Source organism: Loxodonta africana, chromosome 1 (genome assembly GCF_030014295.1).
Source record: "Loxodonta africana isolate mLoxAfr1 chromosome 1, mLoxAfr1.hap2, whole genome shotgun sequence".
Classification (NCBI taxonomy): domain Eukaryota; kingdom Metazoa; phylum Chordata; class Mammalia; order Proboscidea; family Elephantidae; genus Loxodonta; species Loxodonta africana.
Genome location: NC_087342.1, coordinates 208810731 through 208822679, shown reverse-complemented (window position 1 = coordinate 208822679; position 11949 = coordinate 208810731).

The window sequence follows — 11949 nt, the reverse complement described above, 5'->3', positions numbered from 1 at the left end:
GTCTTTTAAGATGACTATTTGTTAATGTTACATTAATTTATTTTTTTAAACCTTAAACAATCATGTAAGTCTTAATTATAATGCTTGCATTTAGTTTACTGTAATTTTGTTAAGAAATGTTTAATATATGTTTACTGTACATTGCCGTGAGTCAGAATTGACTTGACGGCAACAGGTTTTTTTACACACACACACACACACATATAACAAGAGGGTTTAGAATATACTGTATGTGTTTTAAGATAAGATGGCCCAATCTTTATTTCCCAAACATATTTTATGTATACTTAACCTGTACTTTCTTATTGATCTCTCCAACTTGCAGTCTAGCAGCTTATGCTATCTCATAGCTTTTGTTATGCTCTATGGCATATCCGACTAGTATACCAACTGAATCACAGAGACAGCATTGGGGACTATTAAATATTATTAGAGAGCGCAAGGTATTCCGTCTTTGAGGGGAAGATGTTACTTTTCATTGAAGAAAAAAAAATTAGAGCTGGTCTTCCCCATGTAAAAGTGAAATTTTATCCACTATGCATGTGTCTTTCAGACTCCTAGATCAGGCTGTGAAAGAAGTGGTTTATTTTGATGCAATTATTACTACTACCACTACATTGAAAAAAAAAAAAATCACAGTAAGTGCTAAAATGGGTCAATTGACTATCCTGAAAAACTGGAACAAACGATTACCCTACTGTGTTCTGCTTATTATAGGCAAAACAGTGTTATAAGAACTTTTCATATTATTAGCTCACTTAATTTTTATAACAACTCTATAAAGTACACACTATTTTTTTTCCTCCATTCTATAGATTAGAAAACTATAGAGGTAAGGAAAGGTTAAGTAACTTGCCCAAAGTCTTAGAGATAGTAAGTTGTAGAGTGCCTTGGTCATCTAGTGCTGCTATAACAGAAATACCACAAGTGGATGGCTTTAAAAAAGAGAAATTTATTCTCTCATAGTCCAGGAAGCTAGAAGTCTGAATTCAGGACACGAGCTCCAGGAGAAGGCTTTCTCTCTCTGTCAGCTCTGGAGGAATGTCCTTGTCATCAGTCTTCCCTTGGTCTGGGAGCATCTCAGCACGGGAACTTCAGGGCCAAAGGAAGTGCTCTGCTCCCAGGGGCTGTTTTCTTGGTGGTATGAGGTACCCACTCTCTGGTTGCTTCCCTTTCCCTTTATCTCTTGAGAGATAAAAGGTGGTGCAGGCCACACCCCAGGGAAACTCCCTTTACATTGGATCAGGGATGTGACCTGGGTAAGGGTGGAGTTACAATCCCACCATAGTAATCCTCTTTAACATAAAATTGCAATCACATAATGAAGGACAACACAGAATACTGGGAATTGTGGTTTAACCAAGCTGACATATATTTTGGGGGGACACAATTTAATCCATGACATGGAGTTTGGACTCAAGATCAGTAAGTCAGATTTTGGAGTTTACTTTCTTAATTCCTGTATTATAATGCTTCTTGGCATTATGCTACTAATTAAGGTTTTTATTTCTTCTTATGTCAATTTTTGCAAGTTACTCTCTCTAGGAATTTGTCCATTTTATCTATTTTCTGATCAGGTCAACATTTTTTTCACAATTCCAACAAATTAAGTTTTAATTTTTTCAGGATCTGTTAGTTATGTTAACATTGTAAGAACCTCCCTCTTTTCTACTCTCTTTTCTCATTGAGCGCAATAGAAAGCCAAGCCCAAGAATTCCTTCATTGTTTTGTAAATATTTTCTTCATTGTCTCTCCAATGATGTATTAAGCACAGTAATATTGTCCTCTTCATATTTTTATTCCAAGGCCTAACAAAATACCTGATATGTCACAGGAGATTTGGAAATGCATGGGCCCAGGGGTCGTACAGGCCCATTTTGAATCCCATGTCTGCCACTTACCTGGTGGTGCTGCTGTTTGACTTTGGGAAAGTTACTTAGCCGCTCTGAATTTCAGTTCTTTTTTCTAACAAATGTGAAAAGCAATGCTGACTTCATTTATTTTTGGTCCTCCTCATGATATTGTCCACTAAAAACCCACGGCTGTTGAGTTGATTCTGGCTCATAGCAATCATAGAGGACTGAGTAGAACTGCCCTATAGAGATTCCAAGGCTGAAATCTTTACGAAAATGTACTGCCACATCTTTCTCCGGCAGAGTGGCTGGTGAGCTCAAGCCACAGAGCTTTTGGTTAGCAGCCGAGGGCTTTAACCACTATGCCACCAAGCCTCCTTCATAAGATTATAGTAAAAATTAAATAAAAAAAACTTATATAAAATCTTAGTAAGAAATGCCAACTAAATTTGTTTTCTAATGTAAATTCACGAATAAATAAATGAAGAATTAAAAAAAATAAGCATTTTGAATCCTTGGGTCATTTATATGTGACTGTGAACACACAAACACACACACACAAACTCAAATGTACATAATGTTCCACTTCGTCTATATGAACAAATCTAAGCCTCTTTGCATGGCACACACACAAAAAAAGGACTTTCATAAACATGTCATCTATTTTATTCTCGAATTGGAATAATCTTTGCTTCTAAAAGAAAAGAAAGATGTCTCCTAAAGCCAAGTTACTATTTTACTAGACCATTATTGAATAGTACAAACATAAATGAATATATGATGATCTTATTGTTATAATTCTCATACATGTTTATCCTAAGCAGAAAGGCAAAACTAAAGCAATTCAAGATAAGTATGTTAATTTAATGTGACAAATGATAATGTGTTTCTGAAATGAACTAACTTTTCACAGTAAGCATGCCGAGCTAAACAAGCTGAATAACTGTGGTGTGCTTTTGTTGAGCTCACGAAGCTATGTTAAATAGTTCATGTGCCATGTGATGACTCAACCCCCCAAACATATTTCTCTATATGAACTGTTACGAAAGTCCCTTTGTTCAGCTAGCCATGGTATAATTTAGCCTTCATTTGGCAGAAGCATCATTTATGTTTTAAGTTCCATTAAATCTTCTCAATTAAAAGAGTAACACAAAGCCAAGAGGATATACACAGCAGGCATTAAAATGAAATGTATGAGTGTATAACTGTACAGCCCAATTATACAAAGAATCTTCAGAAAGCCCAACTGTGCTTATATGTTTGTTTTGTCCATGATTAAGGTGAAGACTTTTTTTTTTTAGTAGACTTGATTTTTTAGAGCAGTTTTAGGACCATGGAAAAACAGTACAGAAAGTACAGTGAGCTCCCTTATACCATTTCCTCCCCTGCACAATGTTTCTCCTATTATTAAGATCTTCCATTAGTATGGCACATTTGTTAAAACTGATTAACCAGTATTGATATGTTATTATTAACTGAAGTCCATACTTTGCTTTAGGGTTCACTCTCTGTGTTGCATAGTTCTGTGGATTTTGGCAAATGCATAATGTCATGTGTCCAACATTATGGCATTATTCAAAATTGTTTCACTGCCTAAAAATGTCCTGTGTTGTACTTATTCGTTATCCACTCCCCCACCTGCTGAGCTCCTGGCAGTCACCGATCTTTCTACTGTCTCTGTGTTTTGCTTTTTCCAGAATGTCATATAATTGGAATTATAAAGTATGTAGCTTTTTCAGACTTTCTTCTTTCACTTGTTGTTGTTGTTAGGTGCCATCGAGTTGGTTCCGACTCATAGGGACTCTACGTACCACAGAATGAAACACTGCTCAGTCCTGCGCCATTATTGTAATCGTTGTTATGCTTGAGCCCATATTGCAGCCACTGTGTCAGTCCATCTTGTTGAGGGTCTTCCTCTTTTCCACTGCCTCTGTACTTTGCCAAGTATGATGTCCTTCTCCATGGATTGATCCCTTCTGACAACATGTCCAAAATATGTAAGACATGGTCTCTCCATCCTTGCTTCTAAGGAACACCTGGTTGTACTTCTTCCAAGACAGATTTGTTCATTCTCTTAGTAGTCCATGGTATATTCAATGTTCTTCACCAACACCATTTAGCAATATGCATTTACGTTTCCCCCGTGTCTTTTTACAGCTTGATAGCTCATTTCTTTTTATTGTTGAATAATACTCCATTGTATGGTTCTACCACAGTTTGTTTATTCATTCACTTATTGAAGGATATCTTGGTTGCTTCCAGGTTTTGGCAATTATAAATAAAGGTACTATAAACATTAATGGGTAGGTTTTCATGTGGCTATAAATTTCCAACTTATTTGCGTAAATACTTTAGAGTATATTTGCTGGATAATAGGGTAAGTCTATGTTTAACTTTGTAAGAAACTGCCAGACTGTCTTCCAAATTGGTCATCATTTTTTGTTCCCACCAGCAATAAATGAGAGTGGTTTTAAGAAAGACATCTTCTATAGGAGTCTCATGTCCTCTATGCTGTGCTCCTTCTCCCACTTAATTATATATGTCTCTGAACTAATAGAAGTTACTGACTCACATTTTGAGAAAAACTCATCTAGTCTGTCTTCTCCAGAGAAATCAGCCTAAATTCCAAACTGTCTTTTTCTCTAGGAACCTAAAACTCTTTGTGTGTCTATACCTCCTGAACTATGGTAGACTGAATAGTGACCACCAGCTATGTCCACAACCTAGCCCACAGAGCCTGTGAATGCTACTTTATATGGAAAAAGGGATTTTGCAGATGTAATTAAGTTAAAAATTTTAAAAATGGAAGATTTTCATGGATTATTGGGTCAAGATGTAATCATAATGATCCTTATAAGAAGGATATAAAAGGAGTCAGGAGAGAACAAGAAAAAAGCAATCAGATGATGTCATGATGGAAGCAAAATTTGAGCAATGGCATTTTGAAGATGGAAAAAGCAGCCATTAGTAAAGGAATACAAGTGGTATCTAGAAGCCGAAAAGGACAAGAAACAGATTTTCCCCTTAGAGCCTCCAGAAGGAAACCGCCAGCATTAAGGACTGAATTATTTCCCCCAGAAATATATATTATAAATCCTAGCCTCTATGCCTGTGGTTGCTAACCAAAAGGTCAGCTGTTCGAATCCACCAGGTGCTCCTTGGAAACTCTATGGGGCAGCTCTACTCTGTCCTATAGGGTCGCTATGAGTCCAAGGCACTGGGTTTGGTTTTTGGTTTGATGCCTGTGGTTATAATCCCATTTGACAATGAGTTGTCTTTGTTATGTTAATGAGACAAGTTTAGTGTAGTGTCTGTCTTGAGTCAATCCCTTTTGAGATAGAAAAGAGATGAAACAAGAAAACTGGCAAGCAGAGATGGGAAAAGATAAATGCTAAGACCCATAATGACCTCCATGAAACCAGGAAGCACAAGCTGAAGAGACAAGGACCTTCCTCTAGACCTACAGAGAGAGAAAGACTTCCCGTAGAGCCAGTGTTCTTAATTTAGAATTCTAGGCTCTTAAATTGTGAGAAAATAAATTTGTTTATTAAAGCTATCCACTTATGGTATTTCTGTTATAGCAGCACTAGGTGACTAATACACCCAGTTAGACTGATTTTAGACTTCTGATTTCCAGCACATTAAGAGAATAAATTTGTCTTGTTTAAGGCATTAGGCATGTTTGTAATAATTGGTTTCAGCTGCAATATGAATCTAATAACTACATCTTTGCTAATAAGGCTCTTTATGTCTGAAATTATCCCCAGTTCTTTGCCTGATTAACTACTGATTCTCCCATGTTGGCTCACACTCCTTACATTCTCTCCTCAGGAAAGCCTTTAGTGGAAAGCCTAGGTAGGAACAAGCATTTTCATTTACCTGCTTCCTTAACTCCAGAATCATCCCCTAACATAGCACCTACCCTATGACACTGAATATCTTACTTTAAATTTCTAATCTACTTGAATATGAGCTCTCTGATGGTAGAGCCACTACCTTATATGTATTTTCTTTCTTTGTGTTTCCTTTTGCAACTAATTAGAATCTGTAACAGATCTAGCAATAAATCTTTGTTTAATAGATTTTTTTCATACAAGAAACAAGCTTGCAAGAGATTTTGAGATTACTTGATATCTTAGAAACTATTAATCTGCTACAAATAATGTAGAAAAATTATTGAAACTTATATAAATGTGTGCATGTATACACATGTATGTATCTATATCTTTGTCATTATCTGTCTATCATCTACAGATACACAATGAGATGGACTGACACAGTGGCTGCAATAATGGGCTTAAGTATAACAACAATTGTGAGGATGGTGCAGGACTGGGCAGTGTTTTGTTCTCTTGTACATAGGATCACTACGTGTCAGAAATGACCCGACAGCACCTAACAACAACAACAAGATCTATTTATCTATCCGTTTGTCTGTCTTTCTGTCAAAGCAATCTAGGCTTTTACTATTAAGCACTTTAAAACTCTTCCAGTCTCTTCCCATTACTCAATTCCAAAACTGCCTCCACATTGTAGATACCTGTTGGAGCAGCATCCCACTCTCTGGGTACCAAATTCTGTCTTAGTTATCTAGTGCTGCTATAACAGAAACACCACAAATGGACGGATTTAACAAATAGAAATTTATTCTCTCACAGTCTAAGAGGCTAGAAGTCTGAATTCAGGGCACCAGCTCCAGTGGAAGGCTTTCTCTTTCTGTCAGCTCTGGGGGAAGGTCCTTGTCATTAATCTTTCTTTGAATTTAGGAGTTTCTCAGCACAGGGACCCTGGGTCAAAGGATGTGTTCTTCTCCTGGCTCTTCTTTTTTGGTTGTATGGGGCCCTTCTCTTCTCTGCTCACTTCTCTCTTTTATATCTCAGAAGAGATTCACTCAAGATACAACCTAATCCTGTGGATCGAGTCCTGCCTCATTAACATAACTGCCTCTAATCCTGCCTCATTAGCATCATAGAGGTCAGGATTTACAACACATAGGACAATCATATCAGATCACAAAATGGAGGACAACCAGACAATACTGGGAACCAGGGCCTAGACAAGTTGATACAAATTTTTGGGGCACACAATTCAATGCATATCTATTTCTCTCTTTATCTGCCTATATTTATCCATCTTTATCTTGTTACAAGGAATATTATAATTTGTCAACAGGCGTAATCCAGAATTTAAATGTCTTGGTGGTAGAAGATCTGAATGCCAAATAATAATGGGAAAAAGTCTAAGTCGTGTTTTGTCTATCTAGCTGTTTTATGATGATTCCACCAGGAGCCCTGGTGGCTCAGTGCTTAAGAGCTCAGCTGCTAACCAAAAGATCAGTGGTTTGAATACACCAGCCACTCCTTGGAAACCCTATGGGGCAGTTCTGCTCTGTCCTATAGGGTCACTATGAGTCAGAATTAACTTGGTAGCAATGGGATTTTTGGTTTGGGGTTTATAATCATTCCAAGCATTAGAATTGCCAAGGTCAGATAATAACAATTACTAGAATAGATAAGAATAAATTTTTCTGCATGAAAAATAAAATTACTTGTCTTAAATTACTTTTCTTTTGCTCTTGTTTTCAGTCTGATGAGACTAGATCTCCCATATTTAGATTCTGAATGATTTCCCTGAAAATCAAGGATGTTGTAATCTGCCCTTTCCTTAGGAAAATATTTTCTTAGAATTCAGAAAAGAAACTGTATGGAAAGTATAGTTTTTAAGGCTATTTATTACTTCAAATTGACTTTATGATTATTGACACCTAGAATTACAGCAATTCTTCTCTTTTTGTCTTTGTTGTTGTTGTAGTTATAATTCTTTCTGTTATGCACCTGGAAATGGTGTTACTAAGCCAAGTATAAATAAATTCTGAAAATAGAGGAAGATTGGAATATTCAAGGTGAACCAGAGAATATCTCAGCCAGACTTCAGTTCACATGGCATTCCTTCTACTTTTGGGACTGATTTTCCTGTCGGTTTTGGCAGTCATAAGACCATGGTAAAGGAGAAAAATACAAAGAAGAGGAACAAAGGCTTGTGACTTTGGCTTTTTAGAACCACTTTGCCCTAAGGATTGCTATATTCTAAAAAAAAAACCAAAATATTATTATGGTCCATAGTTCACATGTATAAACAAATTAAATGAAAGCTTTGTAATCCAAGTTATATTCAATAGAGGATTATTGCCAGAAATCCTTATTTGCCATCTGGCTACATGGATATTATATTAAAAATGTTGATATTGCTAATGGTTGATGAAAAAAAACAAACAGTGACTCAACGGAAGGCTTTCGGTATAATCATTTCCAAATTGGCAACCACTAGAAATATTTAGAACATGTCTACTTGACGGCATATTTATGAAACCATTCTGGTTATTTGGGCTATATTTGCAGGAGGATTTTTGAGGACATGGAGAGAAATTTTCTGATTTTTTTTTTTTACCCATTTGTTTATTCCTGCATTATTAACAAGAAGTATCTAGAGCTAAAAGTACCATTTATGTTTCTAAATTTCACATACGTAAACTTTTTATGCCTCTGTAGTCAGTCTTGGAAGCTATAACAGTAGGTATTTATCTAGTTGATATATTTCTAGGGATCTTGTTTTCGTTACAAATTAAAATGCACAACAACCCATCCTTACTTGACCCATCAGAAGCCATTCTGATAAAATAGCAAATTATTATATACTATTAGATCAAAAAGTAGAAAAATGAGAATGAAAAACTTCAGGGGCTGCAAAATTATGTCTCTGATCTCCCAAGTCTTTAACATGATTTAGTTAAAAAAAAAAAAAAAATGGAGACATTTTATGGTTCTCTTCACCTTCTGGAAACCCTGGTGGCATAGTCGTTAAGAGCCGTGGCTGCTAACCAAAGGGTCGGCAATTTGAATCCACCAGGATCTCCTTGGAAACACTATGGAGCAATTCTACTCTGTCCTATAGGGTCATTATGAGCCAGAATCGATTTGATGGCAACGGGTTTGTTTGTTCGTTTGGTATTCACCTTCTGGGATGCAAAGAAATAAAAGAGACAAATTTTTAACATAACTCCTCAGCCTTAAGCTTTTACTTGAAGCCACAGGATAGGAAAATGACCAAAGTGAGATGGCTTGAGGAGTATTGAAAGGATAGTGAATTGTGAATGAATGGACGCTTTAAAGGTCAGTACAGCTGTTGTCCTTGAACGAGCTATATCACAGAAGAGGTGTGTGGCAAACTAATGTGAAAATTTTGGGAGAATTCCACAGATGTCTCTACTCTTGCTTCAGGGAGATGGGAGAGAAGCTGTGGTTCTACGTACATAACTGAATTAGCCAAGTTAAGGAGACTTGATAAGTACACCCACTCCTGAATTCAAGAGGAGGCTATTAAGATTATGAGATTGAAATTACAATGATTAGCAATGTTTCATTATTCCTTCCCCTAAAATCCTCCAGCCACATCCCAACTCCACCCTATTGAGCTCTCAGAATTTACTGAGGGAAGAGACAAAATTTTGTAGGAAAAAACGAGTTGCACTCTAGATTCTGTTATCCAAAATAGACCACTGGAATCTACAGCAAAAGTCACTGTTTCAAAGTCCAGTGCTTTAATATGCAAGAACCTGGTAGCTGGAAAATCAAGTTGTTGCTTTTATACACAATGATTTATTCATAGCATTTGCTTGTTATACCTTTAATGTCCAATGGGATCTGGAGTGATATTTTCTCTTTCAGTTCCTGATATTGGCCTTTTGTGTCTTCTCTTTTTTCTCTTTTAGAGTTTCTAAAGCTTATTAGTTTTATTGATGTTTCAAAGAACCAGCTATTGGTTGCATTGGCTTTCTCTTTTTATTTTTTTAATTGCTTTTGTTTCTGATCTTATCTTTGTTATTTTCTTCCTTCTGCTTCCTTTGGATGTATATTTTATTTTATTAATATCTTAAAATGCAAATTTAGATTATTGGTTTGAAATTTGTTTTTTTCTTTTTCAATATAAACATTTAATGCTATAAAATCTCCTCTAAGCACTCTTTTAACTGAACTCCACACATTTTAGTATATTACACTCTCATTTTCACTCAGTTTAATATATATCCTAATTTCCCTTAAGATGTCCTTTTTGATTCTTGTATTATTTAGAATTGTGTTGTTTAATTTCCAAGTGTTTGCAAAATTTTCTTGTTTCTTTCTCTTATTGATTTCTGGTTGAATTCGTTTAATTCCATTATGGTCAGAGAATATGCTTTGTCTGATTTTAATCCTTTTAATCTGTTGTCATATAAAATAGGAAATGGTCTATATTGGTGGATGCTTCGTTGCACCTGAGGGACTGTATAGTCTGCTGTTTAGGTAGACTATTCTATATGTGTCAATTAAATACAATTTTTTTACGATTTTGTTCTGTCCTTGATGATTTTTTGTCTACAGTTTCTATCAATTACTAAGAGAGAGGTGCTGATGTCCTCAAATATAATTGTGGATTTTGGTTTTCCTTCTTTAATTTCTGTCAAGTGTTTGGAGGTCTCTTGTTTGGTGAGTACACATTTAGGACAATTATGTCTTACTGGTGAATTGAACATTTTACCACTAAGTAATATTCCTTTTTGGCCCTGGAAATTTTCTTTGTGACCAGAAATCTACTTTGCCTGATATTAATATAGCTACTCCAGCTTTCTTTTGGTTATTGTTTTCATGGCATAGCTTTTTTTCATTCTTTTACTTTTAAGCTACATGTATCATTATATTTTCAGGGGAGCCCTGGTGGTGCAGTGGTTAAGAGCTCTGCTGGTAACCAAAAGCTTGGCAGTTCGAATCCAGCAGCCACTCCTTGGAAAACCTATGGGACAGTTCTCCTCTGTCCTGTAGGTCACTGTGAGTCGGAATAGACTGGACAGCAACAGGTGTTTTATCATTATATTTAAAGTGAATTTCTGTTAGTCAGTATAAAGTTGGGTCATTATTGTTATCCACTCTATAAATCTCTATCTTTTGATTGATATTTGTAGATCATTTGCACTTAATGTAATTATTGATATATTTTTAATTAGGTTTACCATTTTATCATTTGTTTCTTATTTATTTCCTTCAAATTTTTGTTTTGTTTTTCTGTTTTTCTATTTACTGCCTTCTTTTAGGATATTTAAATGTTTTTGAATATTGTTTTAATTCATTACTTTTTACTTTGACTCTTAGGCTCCATGGCATCACAGAGAGTTAATTGCTTGACTGATAAAGAAAGTTTGGCAATTCAAACCCAACCAGCAGCTCCAAAGGGGGAAGACTTTGTGATCTGCTTCCAAAAAGATTACAGCCAAGAAAATCCTATGAGACCATTCTACTCTGTACCATGGGATCTCTATGACTTGGAGCTGTCTCGAAGGCACCTAACAAGAACAACACTTTGACTATAAATCTATGAATAATCTCTTTAGAAATATACCAAGATTTAGGTCTCTTTACTCTCCCCACATTAAGTTCTATTTGTCATATATTACTTCTACATACTTTGAAATCTCCATAAGGCAATATAATATTTTTTGCTTTTAACAATAAAACGTATTTTAAAGAAGTCAAGAAGAGAAAAATGTTGTTGTTATTAGGTGCCATCAAGACCATTCAGATCCATAACTACCCTGTGTACAACAGAACAAAACACTGCCTGTTCCTGAGCCATTCATGCAATATTTTTGAGCCCATTGTTGTAGCCACTGCACCAATCCATCTTGTAGAGGGTCTTCCTCTTTTTTGCTAACCCTCTGCTTTATCAAGCATGATGTCCTTCTCCACGGACTGGTCCCTCCTGATAGCACGTTCAAAGTATGTGGGATGAAGTCCTGTCATCCTTGCTTCTAAGAAGCATTCTGGCTGTACTTCTTCTGAGACAGAACCTATTCCTTCTCTGAAGATCCATGATAATTCCGTATTCTTCACAACACCATAATTCAAATGCACAATTCTTCAGTCTTCCTTAATCATTGTCAAGCTTTTGCATGCATATAAGGTGATTAAAATACCATGGCTTGGGCCAAGTGCACCTTAGTCCTCAAATCTTTGCTTTTTAACACTTTAAAGAGGTCTTTTACAGCAGATTTACCCAGTGCAATATG